Genomic DNA, 22,778 nt, shown 5'->3' with positions numbered 1-22,778 from the left:
CCCTCCCTCCCTTTCTCCCCTCCCTCTTTCTTTCTCCTTCCCTCCCTTCCTCTCTCTTTCTTTCTCCCTTCCCTCCCTTTCTTTCTCCCTTCCCTCCCTCCCTCCTTCCTTTCTCCCTTCCTGTGAAAGAACCCCAGGTCTTTGGTAGGCGGAAGAAAAGCCAGACATTTTAAAACTGAAAACATGCCCATTGGTCATCTGGCATTCTTAGAGCTCCACTATTGATTAGCTTAGCCTCAGCAAGGATAGCTAGCAGCACTTCCAATAAGCTCTCAATTCAAGCTCCATGCCAGAGATCTTCAAACTTGGCAATTTTAAGACTTGTGGACTTCAACTCCCAGAATTCAACTCTGCTGGCTGGAGAATTCTGGGAGTTGAAGTTCACAAGTCTTAAACTTGCCAAGTTTTGCTCCATGCACTTGGAGATCCCCAAATGGTGAGGATTTCTTTCTTTCTTTCTCCATTGAAGTCCCCCCCCCCCGCAGCCTATTTTTTCTCCCAGGGAGCTGCAGGGAAGCTTGCTGGGCACCCCCTACACCCTATTTTGGGCTTCCTGGAAGGGGAGGGGGAAGGGAAGGTTGCAGGGATGGTGGGGGGTGCAGCAAGTTCCAGGGAGGGGGGGGACTAACAAAACTTACCTGTAGGCAGGAGGAGACAGCTCAGTTGGGGCGCTGGGCAGGCACCACATAACACCTTAGGCAGGCAAGCCGCCTGGGAGGTGAGGAGTGACTGCGTGGGGCGGGTGGGCAGGGCGACCAACTGGGGAATCGGTTCAGGGACGTGGCAGCCTGGGTCACTGCCGGTTCCAGCGAACAAGGCCACCAAGCCACTACCAGTTCAGCTGAACCAGTCCGAACCAGTAGAAACCCGCCACTGGGTAGGTCTCCAAAATATTGCTTATATCTAGGAGGTTTGATCTATCATTTATTGTATGGTACAGTGTCATTACTTTACTGTCAAAGGATCTTAACAGTCGATGAGGTTAATGAATATTCAGCAGAGCATCTCTCCCATTACTACAAATCTTAGTTTTGGGAAGGAAAATATAAACCAGAGCCTTATTCCTGTTTAAAAAGATCACAGCAAAGTCACTGATTCCTGGCACATATACAAAGCATACCTCTGCATAGATTCATAATTTGGCTTCTCCCCCTTAAGTCTCATCTGACCCTGGCAACTCAAAGCAAGACTATATTACAAAACCCTGCTTGATCTTCATAGGTCTGGAAAGATTGCAAAACAAAATTGAGATTTCTTGGATGGGCAATTTTGTGAGGGTAGAATATAATTCTATTTGATAGAATAAAATATAGCAATGATGTATTTAATGCTACAGAGGTAAACAATGATATCCATTTAGACTATATCTTTTTGGGACCCATGTTTGATGATAGGCCCGCAAAAGAAAAACTTGTGACAGTGGGTTGTGAAAATATTAGTCATATCACATATTTGAATCTTGTGGCATCAGCCCAGAGTGCTTTTCTGACTGCTCATTTTTCAATTTCAAAGTGTAAAGTCCATTCTCATTGAAATATTTCCATTTCACTCAGCTCTAACCATTATGTGCACTTCAAGGTCTGGTGAACTAGATAAAGTTCTATAGTCAGTGTCATTGATAAAACTGTAGACGGTATTTTACCGCTAAAAAAATCTTAACACATTAGCCAATTAGAGGGTTACGTAAAACAACTTCCTTAAGATATACATGACTATTCAAAGTGCACTGGGCTCTGATACATTAAAAGACAGAGAGAAGAAATAAGTCTTCTCTTAAATACTTAGGTGTATGTGTTTTATTCAATCAATTGTCCAGATAAAGTAAATCCTTAAAGTTTTTATATGTGGATGTGATCAAACAGGAGAAATTTGCCAATCCAATTAATGAAGGATTTTTCCTTCACCTATTTGTGAAAATCTGGCAAGATTTAAAGAAACGATTCACTTAAAAATGTAGCCAAACCACAGGTTGTAACAGAAAAAGGAATTGGGGGGGGGGGGGGATGGAATTGAATTGAATACTTTCAATTCTTTTGAATACTTTATTTGGCCAAGTGTGATTAGACACATAAGGAATTTATCTCTGGTATGGAAGCTCTCGGTGTACATGTCAGGGTTCCAAATAGCATCCTCTATGAAATAATAGCTCAAGGCAAGAAGTTCCTCAAAACACCAATTTATTAGAAGAGCCATGTTGGCACATCTGGGAAAACCAAAATCAGAAAGCTTCCAGGTTTTCCCCACCCATTTGAAAGTTCAAGACCCTGCCCCAACACCCACAAGTGCATAAAATGGTCAGTCACTGCTGTGGATGAAGATTCCTCCCATCCACATCCGTCCATGTGCAGGAATGAGGTGACCTTGACTTTCTGAGAAGGAATGTTGTTACGGCTACACATCTCCCAAGCTCCATACCATCCTCCCTCCCAGTTTCCCATAGAAACTATGTTTGAATATGTGGCAGGCTTGAGGCCCTATCCCCGGATGGCTTCCAAACCTGACAGTACATGCAAAGCAATATTAATAATAATACCAATAAAAGGGGAAGTAAAGAATTTAATAAGAAAGATAAATAATACTACAGCCACACTACATGAGTAAGTATACAGTACATGTATATTAGGGACCACTGTGAGAACTGGGTGTTCAACAGAGTGATGGCATGAGGGAAAAACTGTCCTTGTGGTTAGTTGCGTTAATACATAATGCCCTATATAGTGTCGTCCCAAGGGAAGACATTAAAACAGCTTATGTTCAGGAAATGAGAAGATCTGTATTGTAGGTATCTTCTCAGCCCTTCTTTGACCCGCAATTCAATTCAATATACAGATCTTATAGGGAAGGCAGGCTGATTGCAATTGTTCTTTCTGCAGTTTTAACTGTCTGTTGGAATCTGTACTTGTCCTGTTTGATTGCTATACCAAACCAGACAGCTATAGAAGTACAAATCACAGACTCAATAATTCCTCTGTAAAACTGTATTAACAGTTCCTGGACCAATCTCAACTTTCTGAGCTGCCACAGGAAAAACATTCATTGTTGTGCCTTTTTATGGATGGCTCTAAACGTCCATTTCAATCCTGGGAGATTATAGAACCCCAAAACTGAAGGACTGTATTGTAGATTCTAATATTTGAATGTCTTTCTGGTCACATTGGTTTTTTAAAAAGCATTTCCCAAAACAAACACGAATAAAAGAGGCTTTTTAGATAAGCCCAGACTATAGTATTTGGAGCATAAACACATTCAATATAATTAATTATAAAGTCATTATTTTTTAAATTCAAATTGACATGGCTTATTTAAATCTCCCTGATTATTTCTTATAAATACAAAATATAATTTAAAGTACCCGATGTGTAATTCTTTGATATGAATCAATCCATTTTTAAAGTTTTGTGGCCTTTTCTTTGCAACATAACTTTTATATTATATGCAGAACTGTAATATTGCACTGTTTTAAAAAAACAAACTAAAGGGGGTGGTGGTTTAGGAGTAGGAAGAAATATTATCTTTTATTTCTATCAGCAATAATAAGGTGCTGATAAATAAGGTGATTTTAAAGAACATGTTCTACTTACTCATTTTAGCCTGAAAGGCAACATACTGGAATGAGAATGTGTAGGCAACAGCAATACATTTTATTAAGTCATCAGGAATTTACAGATAGCCACATGACATCCCCCTCCCACTTGACATACAAAAATCTTGCGAATCTAGTTTCATTTACTATAATCTACGACCACATGAGTTAAAAAGCACACCTGTATTAAAAAAAGAATACAAAAACAACAAAAAAATACCACTAACCCCCGCACACTCAGAAAATCAAAATGATGTGTAATCATTTGCTAACTGGCAACTTTCATCTCATCTATTTTGCCACCGTAGCTTCTACACCCTTCCTATTTTTGCAGTCAACCTACAACCACTTCTGGATTATTGGTTTGCAAGTCAGCTACTCCTCTGCTTATCAACTGAGCCCCTGCAAAGCACACCATGTGCTGCAATTGAGACTGACTTTTTGCACAGCTATTATGAGCCAAGATAGAAATGGTTTAGTCTCTGAATTTAGCTATAAGCAGTGGCACCACAGAAGAGAGAGGAAATGTGAACACACTTTTCCTTGTGAGCTAACAATTCTAGATAGTCAATGTATTTCCATCAGCATTTAGGCCAGGGGTGTCCAAACTTGGCAACTTTAAGACTTGTGGACTTCAACTCCCAGAATTCCCCAGCCAGCAGAGCTGGCTGGGGAATTCTGGGAGTTGAAGTCCACAAGTCTTAAAGTTGCCAAGTTTGGACACCCCTGATTTAGGCTGATTCCACTTAGAAACTAAAAGGAAGCATGTTGGAAATACCTACATAGCACACTGCCCTATCTCCCAGGGAAGTAGAGGAGAAATTTCCTTGATAATTAAAACAATTAATCAGTGGAACGACTTGCCTCCAGAAGTCGTGAATGCTCCAATACTGGAAATTTGTAAGTTATTGGACAACTATTTGTCTGAAATTGTATAGGGTTTCCTGCCTGAGCAGGGGCTTGAACTAGAAGACCTCCAAAGTCTCTTCCAACTCTGTTGTTCTTTCTGTTCTGAAGGTAGAAGCTACTTAGGTATCTCTATCTGGGTGATATGCAGAATATCAATAAGAGTTTCTGACTGAAGAACAACAGTTTTAAAAAAAAACACTTTTCTCTTCCTAAACCAGACTAACAAGAAAAAATAGTTTGGAGAAAATTAGGAGCAGATTTTATTTGGAAGTGTTTGCCCATTTGTAACTAATACCAATTATAAATCCTAAAGTGACTCTGTAGTCAAAGGCACTTGAGCCCTTAACTGTTCATAAAAATGACTCAACAAGGATGTAGATTCAAGTTCTGTAATTCAGGCCCATCACTTCTCAGAAAAGCACTTCATATAAAATACTTTTCCTCCAGAGTTATTTTATACATGAAAGATAGCTTTCATTTATAAAAACAATACGGATAAACTTTTCAGGATGCATGGAGGTTTTCCTCTGTTTAAGTCATATTCATGGAGGAAATTATATTGCAATAACGAATACCAGAAATTCTTGCTCAGAACAAGAATGTAAAATAGCAAAATGTGTACTTCTGTAACCATAGAATTAATCAGCTGCATTTTTGAAGCCACAGGTTCTTAACTGCAGGAGATATTGAAAAGGGATAGTATAACACCAAGCCTTGTTTAATGAACTGAAAATTATAATGCTATCCATTAGTGAAGAGAGAACCCAGTTAAGAACTCTTCAGGCTAAAGCATCTGCTAAATGATGTACAGGAATGAAATGCTGGAAGCCGGTCTCCATCCTATATCCCAAACTTCTTTGATGAACGAAGGTAAGTAGGGGAAACACAAATATTTAGACCCAAATGTCCTTTTTCAAAAGGCAACTGGACTTTGTTTTTCCTCAAAGGTGTTTTATTTCTCATTCAAGAAACTTTTCCATTTCTGACACTTCTTGGCTTCTTGGATGAGAAGTGAAACATCTTCGAGGAAAAACAAAGTCCAGTTGCCTTTTGAACAAGCACCTTCCAGGTGATGTTTTGACAACCATGACCTGGAAGACTGAGAATCTCCACAGAAACACACATTTAGACAATTAATTGCAAAACTGGATATACAAATATGTCCACTTAATCATATTTTTGATAAGATTTAGACTTTACAGTAGAGAAGATGATCACAAATCTTGGTGCTACACCTGGTTCTCCGGCCAAACTACATAAAATATTTTCAGTTTCAGCATCTTACTCAACGTCAAGGTGTCAAATACAAACCAAAAATACAGTTCTGTAAAGGTTTTTATTTAACCAACCACCTCTCGGAATTTCAAGACAAAGATAAAATTAGCTACGTGAACTACTGTATACAAGATTTGTTCTGCACAAACCAGGAAGTATCTATTTGATCTGATTGGATGCTCTGTAAAGCTCCGATATGAGACTAGATTCAGTCAGTATAGTACTTCTTTAGTTGAATACATTCACTGCAACATACACATGTAACATTCCTATTGAATTAAATTACTAATGAAGCATAGTGTTGAGTTTTGTATAAATAAGATGTCAGGATCACAGGTGCACCTATATAGATCATTCTCTTATATATAGTGAAAGGGATTGTGTTGTATTGTATCTTTGATAGGACATGACTAAAAGAAATGTTCTTGTAAAATCAGAGACATCTACAAGTAAAACCCAACTCATATCTAAATGTATATACAAAAACTAGATTATGAATTCAGGTTTTCCTAACAGGAGAGAAGCAATTCTGCACCATCTGTTTTGTGTTCAGCTCACCAAACTTATTTGCAATCCTGTTCACAGTTAAGTAAGATCTTAAAGGCGAAAGAGATCAGCTTAAAAATGGAACAATAATAAATTAGATTATCAAATTGCTGATATACAATAGAACACCATACTGCATGTATATATAAAAACATTACACTGAACTACACTTCTGCTAACTAGACAGAGCGACTAAATTCTAAGAATTCTCTATACTTAACAGTTTGCAAAAAAGAAAAGAATCATGCTTACCAGTGACAGCTATCCACTTCTTTCCATGTTCTTGAAAAATATATCTATAGAGATAGAAATTATGATCTGAAATGATAGCATTTTATTAAAAGTACTGCAACTAAAACTACTGCAAAATATCATTTATTTCCCTTCTTTTAAAAAATATAATTCTTGAAATGATTAAGAGAGAGAGAAAAAAAACACAACTCAGCCTTCCTGCTCACTGAAATAAATTACTCATGCTGACTCACCAACCACAACTTCCTCTCCCTACATTCTATTCATATTTTAGGGTTTGAATAATCAACTTCTCAGGATCTCTGGATCTCAAATTCTTCCACGAAGGAGGCATTTTAATCCATACTGTGGGAGAGAAATATTTCCCATCACTGTTCAAATAAAGACATCCTGCTCTCTTCCTTCTCTCTCACTGAAACCCTACATCTGAAAGAAGTGATTGCTTCCCATTTTTTTCTGGTTCACAGGGAACAGGTACCGCAGGAAACGTTCAGTATTTTGTGAATGTGCTTCAAATATTTACATGCAGCAGATAGTTTATGCTTTCTTGATTTATATAAAGAAGATAGCTTAAATGGGAAAATTCATATTATTGTAATGTCATAATAACAAAGAAATATATAGGCAAGGCATTTACTGGATAAAAACATCTAAATTAATACTGTGAGCTATATTTTTTTAAAAATAACTTTTCCTAACTGCAAAAAGGTTATTGAAAATATATCAGCAATAGCTAATGAAAACATGATCATTAGAACCAAGAACTAAATAAAAGTTTTCATTTGTGGTAGTATCTTTTATTTGAAAGGGTGTATAGCTCAATTTCTGTCAAGCGTAAAAAATCAGAAATCAGAATTAGATTTAAATATCATCCAACAGTGCTTCATAGCAGGGTGATTTACATTGTCAGCATATTGTCCCCAACCATCTGGATCCTCATTTTACCCACCTTGGAAGGATGGAAGGCTGAATCAACCTTAAGCTGGTCAGGCTCGAACTCCTGGCTATGGGTAGAGTTAGCCTGCAATACTGCATTCTAACCACCGTATTGAGATAGGTTATTTATCAACAACAGACTGGGCAAGTGCAGAATTTACTTGACAATCAGCTTGCACAGTATGTTGGAATGGGTTCTGTTTAATTAGATGTATGTATGTATGTATGTATGTATGTATGTATGTACCGTATTTTTCGGACTTTAAGACGCACCTTTTTCCCTCAAAAAAGAGGCTGAAAATCTGGATGCGTTTTATACATCGAATACAGCATTTTTTGCCTCCAGAAGCCCATCCCTTCACCAAAATGGCTGTGCATAGTTTGTAGGAGGCTGTCAGAGAGCTCCTGGGGGTTGGGGAGGGCAGAAATGAGCAAAAAAAAGGCAGTTTTTTGTTCGTTTTTGCCCCCCCACCCCCCCCAGGAGCATTCTGCAAGCCCCACAAAGGCTATTCATGCCTCTCTTGTTTTGGAAAAAAAGGGGCCCATTTTCACGAAAAACAGGCCGTTTTGGGGGGGTTTGCAGAGTGCAAAAACTATTTTTTTCCCTTTCAGAAAGCTCTTTAGTTAGAGTGATTGGTGAGAATTACATTGATCAAGTGCTGTGCCAGCAGAAACAAAGTCTTAGGTGCTGCAGATTGTCAGCGATTTCCTTTTCTAGCACATGGATAAATACAACTGGAAACATCTACCTACCAACCTACTCTCTCTCTCTCCCTACCTACCTACTGTATTTCTCTTCCTCCCTCCCTCCCTCCCTTATCTATCTATTATCTATCTATCTATCTATCTATCTATCTATCTATCTATCTATCTATCATCTATCTATCATCTATCTATCTATCTATCTATCTATCTATCTATCTATCTATCTATCTATCTATCTATCTATCTATCTATCTATCTATCTATCTACCTACCTACCTACCTACTTACCTACCTACCTACCTAATTACTCTCTCTCCCTACCTACTGTATTTCTCTCTCTTTCTCGCTCTCTCTCTCTCTATCCCTCTATCTACCTACCTACTTTTTTTTATTTGTGTCTTCAAAACCTTGGTGTGTCTTATACTCTGGTAAGTCTTACACTCCAAAAAATACGGTATGTATATATGTATGTATGTATGTATACCTCCTTTTTTTTCTTAAGGAAAAAACCCCAGAAACAGTAACAGAATCTTGCAAGTCTTCTGCCTATGTCTTCCCTTTCTTCCCGCTTATACCTCAGGAAGTCTAGTGGGGGGAGGGGGTCTAATGTGAGCCTTTTGCCACATTCTCCTACTTCTTTGGACTTTTCCTTCTGTACCTGATGTTTCCTTAATGGCTTCTGGATTCCTTCTCCAAAGCAATTTCTCTGCCTCCCTACATTAAAAGAACTCTGGCTATCAGAATCCAGAAGAGTCTTTTCTGCTGCACTTCCCACCCTTTGGAAATCTTATTTCTAAGGTAAGATCTGCCCCCACCACCACCATATTTCTTCAAGAGCCTGAAGATTTGGCTATGCTAGTTGGTCTGGGGACCAGATGGGAGGCATTTCACTGTGGAGGTGTGTTAGATATTAACACTAGATACCAGAGTTTCCACTCTGATCCTCTGTTCCGGCGGGAACAGAGGTTTAACCTGATTGGCTAAGAGGTCTGACAGCTCCCTATAAAAGGGTTCCTGTCAGACCGAACAGTTGCTGGATTGTACATACTTGTCTGTCTGAATAAAGAGTTGTTGTTGCGTTAAGCCAGTGTCTGCCTTCTCATTGCCCGATCTAACACTGACAACGAAGGTGGGATCGAGAGGCAGATAGGAAAAGAAACGAACAACGAGACATCTAGCAAGTAAATCCAGCCCGGAGCTTTGGCGCAGCATCAAGCTACCATTTTGAGCAGCAAGTTCGAATCACCTCATCTAAGAATGGCCATGCATGCCCCGCCAACTCCATATGACCCGGTGGCCGAACACTGGGAATCGTATATGTTAAGGTTCGAATGCTTCCTCGAGGCAAACGACCTTATGGCCATCCCCGACACCCACAAAGAGAAGCTCTTCCTGGGATACTGCGGCAGAGAGGTCTTTGAGACCATGAAGGACTTATCGGAGCCAACTCCGATCCAAGTGGTTCCTTGGGCAGCGTTATAACAGACTCTGAAAACTCACTACGCGCCCAAACCATTGCAGGCACGTTCGCTACCATGAATTCAACGTGCGAAATCAACAGGAGGGAGAATCCATCAACCAATATGTCGCGGCCCTGCGAAAGGCAGCAACATATTGCAAATTCCGTGACCTGGACGACCAAATATTAGACCACTTAATCTGCGGCGTGTGGGACATTAATCTGCAAAGACGTCTGCTAGCCAGATCAAATATGTCTCTGCAGATCACACTTGATGAGGCCAGGGCGTCCAAATCTGCAGACAAGTCCACGGAAACATTACAGTGCCAACACAATGCGCAGAAGCAAATGCGCATACATCACGAGGCTGCTGAACAAGAACCCTCTGACAGCGAAGAAGATGACAGCTACCGCATGCGCAGTAGCCGTGCGAAAATTCAACTCGCGTCTGCTGCCCTGCACTAGCTGCGGAGGGGACCATGCCCGGTCTATCTGTCGGTTTCGGGACACGACCTGTCAGCGTTGCGACAAGAAGGGGCACATTGCCAAAGTGTGCCGGAGCGAACTCCCTGCCACCACTTGGCAGCCAAAATCCACTCCAAACCGCCAACAGAGGCCCAACCCAGGGGCCTGGTGGAAAACTCAAGGACGCCCAGAGAGAGAACTTAAGGTAATCTATCAAACCACGATAGGGCAAGTCCGCACTAGGCGGCCAAAAAAGCTGAAGGTTACAGTCCTCATTGAGGACGCTCCTTGCGAGCTTGAAGTCGACACTGGATCATCCCTAATGATCATATCCTGGTTGATCCTGAAGCAGGCCATCCCGAGCCTGAAAAGACGGCACCTTTGCACCCCAGACATCAGTTTGCGTGACTACCAGGGGAACTGAGTCCCCATCGTGGGCCAAGGCACCTTCCAAGTGCACTTCAAAGACATCAGCGCCAAGCTTCCCGTGACCGTAGCCAGCGCACCGCCTCGGAGCCTCCTGGGGCTCAATTGGTTTGAAGCCCTGGGATTGGAAGTAACCGGAATCAACTCCGTAAAGGACGTGGCGCCGAGGTGATTTTTAAGGAGTTCAAGGACGTCTTTGGCTCCGGTCTCGGTAAGTATGTGGGGACGCCTATCTCTTTTAGCTTGGACCCCAACATAGTGCCTATCAGGCTCAAACCCAGGAGAGTACCTTTCATTTTCCGCCCTAAAATCGATAGGGAAATTGATAAGCTGGTGAGCCAGGGGATCCTAGAGCCAGTCGACCATGCATGCTGGGAGACCCCTATAGTGACCCCCGGTCAAGTCAGACGGGTCAGTCTGCATCTGCGCGGACTATAAATGCACAATAAATAACACGCTACAACAAAGCGCCTACCCTGTACCCATTGTATAGCACCTACTACATTCACTAGGCCCAGGAAATTTTTTTGCAAAATTAGATATGGTACAGGCATACCAGCAGGTGCCTGTAGATGGCACCACAGCGGAAACTCAAACCATCGTGATGCACAGGGGTGCATTCAAATGCCACCGCCTGTAATTCGGAGTTAGTATCACCCCTGGACTGTTCCAAAGCGTCATGGAACGGCTTTTGCAGGGGATACCAGGAGTTGTCCCCTATTTCGACGATATCTTGGTATTGGCTGCAAACAAGGCACAACTTTTAAAAAGAGTTAGAGCCGTTTTGACCAGAATTCGCAAAAAAGGCCTCCGGCCCAAAAAAGAAAAATGCAAAATTAACATGCCAAGGGTTGAGTTTCTGGGGTACATGATTAATGGCTCTGGGATTCACTTGACATCACAAAAAGTAAAAGCTATCCAGGAAGCCCCTACACCTCGCAATCAGGACGAGCTGCAGGCATTCCTCAGGTTCCTTAACTTCTACAGGGTCTTTCTCAAACAGAAAGCAACTGTCGCTGAGCCCTTGCATTGCCTTCTGTCCAAAAACACCAAATGGTCCTGGGGCCGAGCCGAGGCCGCTGCATTTGCCGCGGTCACGCACCTTCTGACTGCTAACTCCCTGCTGGTCCAGTACAGCCAGACACTGCCGGTGGTGTTAACTTGCGACGCATCCCCCTTTGGCGTCAACGCTATCCTCAGCCACCGCATGCCCAATGGCGCGGAAGCCCCTATTGCTTTCTACTCGCAAATCTTATCTTCCGCTGAAGGAAACTACAGCCAAATGGACCAAAAGGCTTTGGCTGCAGTAGCAGGAGTCAAAAGGTTCCACAAGTACCTTTACGGACAAGACTTCGAACTTGTGACAGATCACAAACCATTGTTGGGGCTACTGGCTGGGGACCGACCTACCCCGGTATCTTTGTCTCCGCGCATGACCAGGTGAACTGTGTTCCTGGCTGCTTACTCCTACAAACTGGTTCACCGCCCTGGTTCTACGTTGGGACATGCTGATGCTTTGAGCCGCTGTCCCCTACCTGAACTGCTGGCTGACCCCACTCCCGAGACACCAGTCCTACTTATTGGCTGCCTGGACTCTGGACCTGTCTCGCCCAATGACGTTACCCGTTTTTCTCCTAAGGACTCCACTATCAAGCAGATTTTGAACTGGGTATGGAGGGGGTGGCCCAAGGGGCCTGTTGGGGCCGAATTTAAAATGTTTTTTACTAAACGCGGTGAGTTGTCGGTAATGAAGGGCTGTTTACTGTGGGGGGACCGGGTGGTTGTTCCAAGCAAACTGCGAAAGGCAGTATTGGAGGCATTACATGTGGGGCATCCTGGCATGGTCAGGATGAAATCCTTGGCTAGGAGCTACTCCAAACTTAGAACACCAGATGAAAATCCAGAACAAATCAGCCAAGGCCCTACCCAAAGGAAGCAAACGCTCACTCCTTCCACAGCCAGCTCAAACCCGAGGGTACCGGAAAACGTATCTGAGTTTGTTGCAGGCCCACAGCGAGCTCCAAGTGAGCAAATCCAGGGAACTCCATCCGCGGCCTGGGGTAAGTTCCAGCAGGTTCCACAGAGAGGAGCTGGAGAGCAGACAGGTCCATCCGACCTGCCTGAAAAGCCGGTTCCAAATGAACTGCGCAGGTCTGGTAGAGCGAAACAAAGACCCGCCTACCTCAAAGACTATGTGACCAATAGGAACATCCGAACCAAGAGAGGAGGGGTGTTAGATATTAACACTAGCTACCAGAGTTTCCACTCTGGTCCTCTGTTCCGGCGGGAACAGAGGTTTAACTTGATTGGCTAAGAGGTCTGACAGCTCCCTATAAAAGGGTTGCTGTCAGATCGAACAGTTGCTGGATTGTACATACTTGTCTGTCTGAATAAAGAGCTGTTGTTGCGTTAAGCCAATGTCTGCCTTCTCATTGCCCGATCTAACAAGGTGGCTGCTAAACTAATGCCAGACTCCACTTCCATACCTTCCTCTCTGATTTCCATCTTTTTGTTATCGTATTGATATATTCTCATGTTTTTTTGCATTGTTTCTTTTGTTTGTTTTATTGTTCTATTTTGTTACTTCTACTTACACTCTTATCACTTCTTCCTTTTTATTGCTGTAAGACGCCTAGAATAGTCTCATGATGACATAGGCAGCAAATAAATTTAACCAAAAATAATAATAAATGGAAGATAAACTAGGAATATCACAACTGCTATTTCTAGTCTTTCTATAACTAGACTGGCAAAATTGGGGAAAACATCTAAAAAAGCAATAGTAAATTCTTCCAATTTTGCCAAAAAAACTCAGCTTGGATATCTCTCATAAGTTCTAGGAATTAAACTGAACTGTACTGTACCTATGGTTAATCTTATCAGATCAAAGTATTACCAGTGTAACAAAATTGTACAGACTTCACTGAGTCAGATGTAATTTCGGTAATTACATGCTTATGTCCAGATATTGTGGCTATGAAACCATTAAGAAAAGTTTGAAAAGAAACAACAATAATTTATCTTTTTACTACTTGTTCCTAGTAATAAAATTTCTTCCAAATAAATGGCCACGCCAAAAAATTGTAAAAAGCAAAGAGTTGTAAATAGAAATTCCTTGCAGATGGTATACAATTCTGTCAATAATCCTCAAGATAAATCAAATATAATAAATGTTGGTAATGCCATGATACAGAAAAAAGAATTATGCTATATGCAGTAGACATGAAAAAAAAAATCCAAAAGTACTGGAAAGAAATATAGAGCACAATTGAGAGAGTTTTAGAAACCAAATTTGAATTGAAATCACTTTTCTTTTATTAGGCATAATTCGAGGGCAATCAACAACAAAATTTAATAAGATAGATATTGGATAAGGGATAAAATTAGCAGAATATTAGAAAAAGAGGTATGTTACCAATGTTACCTGATTGGGAACTTAAAATTGGTGTATATGCAACAATGGTAAAAACCAACTGTATAAAATCATAACAGAAGTACGCAGAGGCAAATTCAAATATTTAGATTGTTTTTAAAAGGGAAAAGAATTCATTAAAGAACTGAAATCAAAAATACATGTCATTAAATGTTTATAATTATGTATATCAGAGTACAATAAAATAGAAGTTAGAGCCTTAATATTTAGCATTAAATGTTTTAATAGTTGTTTCTTCTGTTTTTTCCTGTTAGGTGATTTATCTTTGAAAAACAGCATAGTGGAGATAATTGACATGCAGGTCAAGAGATTTAAAAAAGACTTTAAAACCCTTTCCCCTTTTGTTAAAAGTAATTTAATGTTTTCTGTTTTTTATGGTTAATCCCTCACCCACAATGTAAGTCAGTAACTTCTCTGCCTACCTACTGATTGTATCTTAGTCTTAATTTTTCTTCTTCTTTGCCTTTTTACCTTTTGTCTGTTCTCTTTGAAACAGAATATGTAATATTTCTCTTTATCTACGTTAAGTATCGATATTTACAGACATTGGTTTACCAGAACTTCTTTGATCAGCCTTTGCTAGGGTAACAAACAAGCCACAAATAAGGGTCATTTGAACCAGCATGTCTCAGCATGTCAGAGTGACAAGTCTATACCAAACAATTAATACAACAGAAAAAGCCATAACGGTCACATTTCCTGCTGCTGCAGTAAATAATTTCTGTTCAAAGTAATAGAAAGTGCAGGTTTGTATAAAACCAATCAGCAGACTGGTCACCGCGATGTGCTGATACATGCTGGTTCAAATGACCTTCACATTTGCCTTGTTTGTTGATAAGAACACCTGCAATAAATGTACTCATTTACAAGGGACAGGTAATTAATTTAGTGTCTATCTAGCAATTAACTCACAGATAAATTACAAAAGAACAAAGTATTGCAAGTGTCAAAATGATGATTGTCTCTTATTACTTCTATTTATAAATATTTCTTTATATTAATTTATATGTGTAAAATATTTTCAACAGGATGTTCTACTTACTGAGGGATGAAGGCTTGCAGATAATTTGCGACATTGCTATTCTCCATCTCTTATCTATTTATCTATTTGCATTTGCTTGCTTTCGAACTGCTAGGTGGGCGGGAGCTGAGGCAAGTAACGGGAGCTCATACTGTCATGTGGCAGTCGGGTCTTGAATCCACTAAGCCATCGCTCCCCCTCCCCCATAGCTATATAAATGTTTTAAATAAACTAAAATAATAAATAAAATGTTACTGGGTTCTATATTCAGGTGATACAATAATACAATAGCAAAGTTGGAAGGGACCTTGGAGGTCTTCTAGTCCAACCCCCTGCCTCGGCAGGAAACCCTATACCGTTCCAGACAAATGGCTATCCAACATCTTCTTAAAGATTTCCAGTGTTGGGGCATTCACAACTTCTGGAGGCAAGCTGTTCCACTGATTAATTGTTCTAATTGTCAGGAAGTTCCTCCTCAGTTCTAAGTTGCTTCTCTCCTTCATTAGTTTCCACCCATTGCTTCTTGTTCTACCCTCAGGTGCCTTGGAGAATAGTTTGACTCCCTCTTCTTTGTGGCAACCCCTGAGATATTGGAACACTGCTATCATGTCTCCCCTAGTCCTTCTTTCTATTAAACTAGACATACCCAGTTCCTGCAACCATTCTTCATATTTTAGTCTCCAGTGCCCTCATCATCTTTGTTACTCTTCTCTGCACTCTTTCTAGAGTCTCCACATCTTTTCTACATCGTGGCGACCAGAACTGAATGCAGTATTCCAAGTGTGGCCTTACCAAAGCATTATAAAGTGGTATTAACACTTCACGTGATCTTGATTCTATCCCTCTGTTGATGCAGCCTAGAACTGTGTTGGCTTTTTTGGCAGCTGCTGCACACTGCTGGCTCATATTTAAATGGTTGTCCACTAGGACTCCAAGATCCCTTTCATAGTTACTACTATTGAGCACGGTACCACCTATACTGTACCTGTGCATTCCGTTTTTGTTGCCTAAATGTAGAACCTTACTCTTTTCACCATTGAATTTCATTTTATTAGATAGTGCCCAATGTTCACGTTTGTCAAGATCCTTCTGTATCTTTAGCCTATAGTCCTGTTTATCAGGGATAAACTCTTTGGACTATTTATTCTTGAAAGATGTATGTCAGTGGTCCACACGCCATTGAAGTTTGATTACTTAAAGCCTAAAATATAGGAGGGAATTTTCCTCTGGCCTCTGATGATACTCCACCATTATTTGACGTGGAAACACAAGAACCTTAAATATCCAACTTATCAAAGTTTTTTCAAAAACCCATGTCTCCACTGCTGTGGAAGCAAATTCTCATTGATTTGAATCAATTTAGACTTTTTCATTCCCATTGCAGAATTAAAATATACAATAAACAAACAAAACAACATCAACAAAAGGAAGGCATTTAGAAATAAGACAAAAAACTACATCTCATCAAACTTCACTTGGTTTACGCCTTCAAAGCAAATCTAAAAATTGCAGTTTGGTCCTGTAGGAAGTTAGCATCCACCCCTCTCCTAGAAAAATGAAATATCCTGGGAAATATTGAAAAGGCACAATATTATATTTCCCTGGATAAGAAATGGGGAAACATATTTTTGGGCAGGAAACAGACTCATTATTAATAGCCCCCACCTTTGTTAATGGGCCTTAAAAAAAAGCCTGGGTCAGGCTATTCTACATAGCAAAGATCCCTCCCCTTCAGCTCCAGGGTGATAGGATTAAGGCAAGATAGCATTAGCCTTTTACCCATCTCACTTTTTCTTGGGAAAAAGCAATGCTCAAGCAAACTTGGACTCAAAGCACAACCTTAAGAGTTGCCCCTGCATGGCCCCATGGGAGTCTGACAACCAATCAGAATACATTTCTTACACAGGAACTTTCAGCCCTTCTTTCTCTTTTCTTCTTCACCCAACATCTGGAAGCATGCGATCACCTTTTTCCCCAGGACCTCAAACCATGTGGTCCTGTCCACCATTAAACCATCTTTCCAACAGCCACCATGTTTCCAGTGTCTTTTCCCCCACTTGGAACTGAACCCAGAAGGACATTTCTTCCAACAGTCCAAAGCACATGAGGGTGGACAAAGATCCCAACTTCAATTGCAGCATATCCAAGAAAGACTTTTGTTTGAAATGCAGAAACCACTCCTGATAACTATAGATCAGGGGAATGATGGCCCTTTTATGACTTGTGGCATTAGCTCCCAGAATTCCTGAGCCAACCATTGTTCCAACCTCTGCTGAAGACCATATTAAGCTTAATGGGAGAATGAACTGGCTACTATTGCTATCTCCACAAAGGTTTTTATGGAATAATAAGCAGTGAAGTGAATCGCTCCTTTAAAGGGATGGAAAACCTGTTAAATGCTCCATTTTTTTTCTGAAGACTCATACAAACTGATCTGGGTGAAGCTGAGCAGGGCTGCAACTGAAAGATTTCATCACTTTTTCCAAGCCTGAGAAGTCACCTACCAGGGGAAAATGGTATTTCTGAAAGAAATCTGAATTATTTTTAAAAGGTGCTTGAGATTAAAGTTAAGGCCCAAACAGCTCATTTCTGGAGCACCACAATGGCCAAACTATCCGATTTGCTTCTTAGACTGACCAGGTCTGTTCAAGTAAATTAATTAATGAACACACTTTGAGTTTAAAATTGTTACTGAGTCACCAAAGGCCAAATACGATGTTATCTTTCAATGTACACTATGTAGCCAGATCTATTGTTTAATTTTAATTAATTGTAGGTAGGAAGGAGTATTACCACCTCTCTGGTATACTCTCCCTTTCCAGCCACGTCTCTCCTTCTCCCACCATTGTCATTCATGGCTACTGACTTCATAAGTATATAGAAAGTATGTAGAACCTTTTCTCTAACTGGTCTACCTATAATTGTGACATATAGGGCAGCATTTTCCACTGAATAACAAGGTAACACGCTGCATCTGTGCTTAGATACATGTGTGTATTTGAAACAACGAAGGGGATTTTCATATTTCAATCTGAATCTTGCAAGCAGCAGGGAAGGATGGCTTAGAAACAGTTTGCCGAGGGGTGAAATGCTCTGAAGTCTGCTACCAGTTTGCTTCACGCGCGCACGCGTACCACAGGTGTTAAGAAGCCTTTTTTGAGACTGCAAAGGTAAGGAGAACAGCGAGGGGGGAGAACAGCCACGCAGCACCCTTTAGATTCACTAGAAAACAGGATTTCCTGCTTTCTAGCAAAAATAAATTGCATGGCACAGCTGATTGATGCACAGCTAATCGTCAGAACTTTTTAAAAACTTTTTTTAGCATTTTTTTCCCTAAATCACCCAAACTTAGTATTTTTCTATTACCAGTTCGGGCGAACCGGTAGCATTTTTTACTACCAGTTCAGACAAATGGGCCCGAACCGGTAGCATTTAACCCCTGCCTCTTCCACCAGGTTCCATTGTTGGTAGTGACATTTCTGGATGTTTTTTTCAGTCACTCCTAGCCTAATCCAGTCCATTTTCAAAGGGTCTTTCTTTTACCTATATTTTCTCTCCCCCTCTCCCAAGTATGTTTTGTTTCCGCAAGGATCTCCTGCTGACAGACAGGCAAAAATGGACAGCCAATTCCAGCAATCCATTGATATAATTACTTTCCAACATTCCATGGGTTGGAAAAATTTAAAAAGTTTCAAAAGGTCAAAATGGATTTGTTTCATTTATTGGTTAGCTAAGCATTGTAGAATTTATAGGAACATAAGAGTAAGCCTTTGCTTGTAGAATCATGCTTAGAAAGGGATCTAAATTTCCTTCCCATGTAGAGTGATCCTACAAACTTAGTATAATGTGTAGTTCAGTTACAATAGAAGCTTGAACAATATATTTAGCTACTAGTAGTCCTTCTCCTTTGAACTATACTAGCACTGTCTTCTGTTTGCACAAATCAGCCTACCACAAAAGTGATGAACGAAATAGTGGCCAAAATAAGTCTTGGGAAGTTTTAAGTCTAATGAATCATAATTTCCTGACAGAAATCAGAGAATTCTATACACCAGTGTTTCTCAACCTTGGCGACTTTAAGTCCTGTGGACTTCAACTCCCAGAATTCACAGCTGGCTGGGGGATTCTGGGAGTTGAAGTTCCTAGGACTTAAAGTCGCCAAGGTTGAGAAACACTGCTATACACCCATTCTTAAAACTAGTATTCTCAAAGAGAGGGGGCGGTATATAAACGCTAATAAATAATAATAATAAATTTTTAAAAGTTAATTAAAATAAAATGTAAGTTCGGGGTTGAGTTATAGGGAAGCGTAGGTATAGCGTTTGTGACAGTCTGGGTTATCTTCAAAGTGGCACAAGACTGTTATCTGTACTGTGAATATTTATATAAAGGAATAGGAACAATCTATTTGCATATCAGGGACTCCCATTGAATGTTAGATGGAGGCCTAAATGGCTACCTATTTTTTAATTCAATTAGCTACTGAATTTTAATAAAAGATAAATTCTGATAAAATTCCACATCCCTTTTACAAGTATTGAAGAGGAACAGGGAGTAAATTCAGGCATATAAATCTTCTAGACTGCTGTCTCCGAATATATATGTTCTTTTGATCTCATGATGACTACAAGGATACCTCAATGTAGGGTTTAAAAATAGCATTTCTAGAGAGTTTTAATTTACTAGAGGTAATCACCCAATATAGCAGATAGATAAGTAAAATAAGAGGATTAAAAATGGTGAAATGCAAATGAAATATACTAGAAGGGGAAATATCATAAGGAGAATTGTATCGATTAGCAATTGCTATTAGAAAGAACAGTAACTTCCTGTTCATACTATATTGTGTAAATGTAGTGTACGTCTAAAGTTTTGTATGTGTGTATTTTGTATGTTTGTAAATAAATAAATAAATAATTTTAAAAAATAGCATTTTTATCATTAGTAAACAAAGTGTCAGATATGAATGTAGTTAACCGCAGTACTTATTATAATTCAGGCTATCAAATTACTGCTTTGAGTAACCTTTATAGTATATTAGTAATTGTTTCACAATTTCCAAAACTCTTCTGCAGAACTTATTTCTGTATTGAATTACCAACTACAGTTATTCGAAAGCTGGATGTTCTATGGCGAAATAAAGTAAATGGCATTTCATTCCTGGAAAGGTGGGAGCATGGGAAAGAGTCAAAGTATTGATTCTATAAGCCATAAGAGGGAGTAGAGGGAAGTTCTGGTAAGCTTTCAGGATTCCGTTGTTATACCCTATAACAGCGATGGCGAACCTTTTTTGGCTCGCATGCCATAAGGGGGGGAGGGCGCTTGAGAGGCGCTCCCCCCATTTTTTGCATGCTTTTTTCACCCTCCCCAGGCTCCAGAGGCTTTATAGGAGCCTGGGGAGGGCGAAAACAGCCTCCCCTGCCCCCGGCAAAAAATGACCCTACAAGCAAACCGTAGTGACATTTTTAGTCCTCCGGAGGCTTCAGGGAAGCCTCCTGAAGGTCCCTGAGGCCTCCGGAAGGCTTAAACTGACCCTACGAGCACACTGGAAATCCGTTCCCGAATTTCCAGTTTGCCCATAGGGGCTTTTTTTGCGCTCCAGAGGCTTCCGGGAAGCTCCTGAAGCCTCTGGAGGGCCTCAGGGCGGGGAGGCTCTTTTCGCCCTCCCCAGGCTCCTATAAAGCCTCTGGAGCCTGGGGAGAGCAAAAAATAGGTTTAAAAAAGACTGAACTCATCTGGCCAGAGCGCGCATGCGCACTGGCCAGCTGACAGGGCAACGCCTCACGTGCCCCAACAAATGGCTCCACGTTCCATCTGTGGCACGCGTGCCATAGGTTCGCCATCCCAGCCCTACAGCAAGGGTGTCAAACTCGATTTCATTGAGGGCTGCATCAGGATTGTGTTTGACCTCAGAGGGCAGGGGGGGGTCGTTGCCGGGATGGGCGTGGCCATAGTGGGTGTGGCCAGCTTGTCACTCAAGTCAGGGGTACCTACGGCAAGACCTCCCTGAGACCCTCCCTCAGACTCATTATAACCTTCCTTCCTTCTCTTTTTTCTTCCCTCTTCATTCTCATTTCTTCTTCCTTCCCCTCTTTCCTTATTATTCCTTCCTTTCTCTCCTCCCATCTTTTTCTTTGTCTTTCCTCTTTTCCTTTCTCCTTTCCTCTTCCTTCTTGCATGCTTAAATGTAAAAGCAGAAACATTTCTCCTTTTGTTTTGGTTTTAGTTTATTTGGATAACCCACTGCCAGTGAAAACAGGGCAAGGGGCGCCACACACATCTCCCCTGAGCTCTGTGTTCACTGGCAAAGGGACTGTGGGCCAGTCCTTTGCTGTTTCCAGGCTGGCCCCATGGGCCAGATTTAAGCACCCACGGGCCTTGAGCTTGACACCCCTGTCCTACAACAATCAAGTAGATTTTAGTGGTCCCTGCAGTGCTTATTTTCTGACTTTGTCTACCTCAAAGGGGTGATAATTTCTCATTGCACGCAAAATGCTATTTCAGGTCTGAATATTAACATTTTGTAGTCCAACATTATCTATATTTATTGATGATAATTTAGCAAGGTCTCGAACAGTTATCTTCCTAGTAGCTGTTACCTTATTCTTTTCAACAGTGAGTAAATGCAAGATCTCCTTTATGCAAAGAATGTCCTTGCTTAGTCTCAAATATTTGTAAATAGAAGGGTTGATTGAATCATACTGCTGAGGGTAGGTAAGTCTCACACTACTAAGTAATGCGTATTTTTATTTGTTATTTCCAATTTTTAATGTGTAGCTCAGCTTTTTGCAGCCTGGCAACAGCTACAGCCTACAGCAAGCATGGCCAGTAAACCAATTATTACCACCATGTTTTCGCTACTTTATGGCCTGACTTTTTAAAAGAGTTCTCAGGATATTCAACCGGTGCAGATCCTCCTATGACAATGTTGTGAAGAAGTAATAGCTGGGCTGCTAGATTTCCTCTTTCAGAATTTGTTACAGCAACTGAGCCTGCTTTCTTTGGTATTGTGCTCACATTATGCTCAGAGGTGGTATTCAGCTGGTTTGGGCAAACTAGTAGTAGTGACGACCTGCGGGTGGGCCAGCCCATCTGCCCAGACTCTGTGCCGTACTATTTAGCCATGTTTTCTAAGCCGCATACATACATGCAAGCAAGCTGCGAGAGAGAGCAAAGTACATGCACGAAAGGCACATGCACTCATGAAACGAGCATGTGTGCGTGCGGCAAACCAGTGGTAAGCTTATGTGAAACCCTCTGATTATGCTCTTTCATATCCCTTACTTTGATAAAAAGCAATTTGCTCTTTCCTTACCTTTCATTTCCTCCCAGTTTTTTCCATGGGCACCGACACAGAGCACAATGTAACCGCAAATTGGCCTCTTGTCCTGAGAATAATCAAACCAAGTCTCATGTCAATCCTGCATGAAAAAGAATGATGGCAGAAAAGGAAACAGAAGGATAATACTTTCCCACATCATTCCCACATATACATTAATACTGTCCCTTTAGAGAGACAGAAATATATGTTGATACGAAAGTAAAGATGTTGAACCAAATTATTTGAGACCAAAAATAGCTTAATTGTTTGTGTGTGTGTGTGTTTTAAAGAAGAGGTTGGGGGAGTGAAAAACCAACTGAGAAATATAAGCAAATGGTTCTCCTTTTTGGTGAACTTGGAGACCTTTCATAGAAAGGAGGTCTGGGATTTTTTTCCCCCCTCCATGGGAACATTAAGAATCCATCTTTCCCACACTGGAAGTCGGCA

The 22,778-nt window shown here is 40.8% G+C and overlaps 1 long non-coding RNA gene across 1 annotated transcript in view; it reads right to left on the bottom strand.

Moving 5' to 3' along the window:
- LOC309385673 overlaps positions 1-22,446 on the bottom strand; it is a 213,540-nt gene extending 191,094 nt beyond the window's left edge. Inside the window, exons 1-2 of the long non-coding RNA XR_014174272.1 lie at positions 22,326-22,446; positions 6,566-6,609 (exon numbers count right to left, since the gene is read on the bottom strand). This is a non-coding gene — a long non-coding RNA (uncharacterized lncRNA). The remainder of the gene's footprint in view (positions 1-6,565; positions 6,610-22,325) is intronic.
- Between the last annotated feature and the right edge of the window lie 332 nt (positions 22,447-22,778).

The sequence above is a fragment of the Natrix helvetica genome, assembly GCF_964273705.1.
Source record: "Natrix helvetica genome assembly, chromosome: 2".
Taxonomy (NCBI): domain Eukaryota; kingdom Metazoa; phylum Chordata; class Lepidosauria; order Squamata; family Natricidae; genus Natrix; species Natrix helvetica.
The sequence above is the reverse complement of the archived record's forward strand: the minus strand, read 5'-3'. Positions and strand labels throughout refer to the sequence as shown.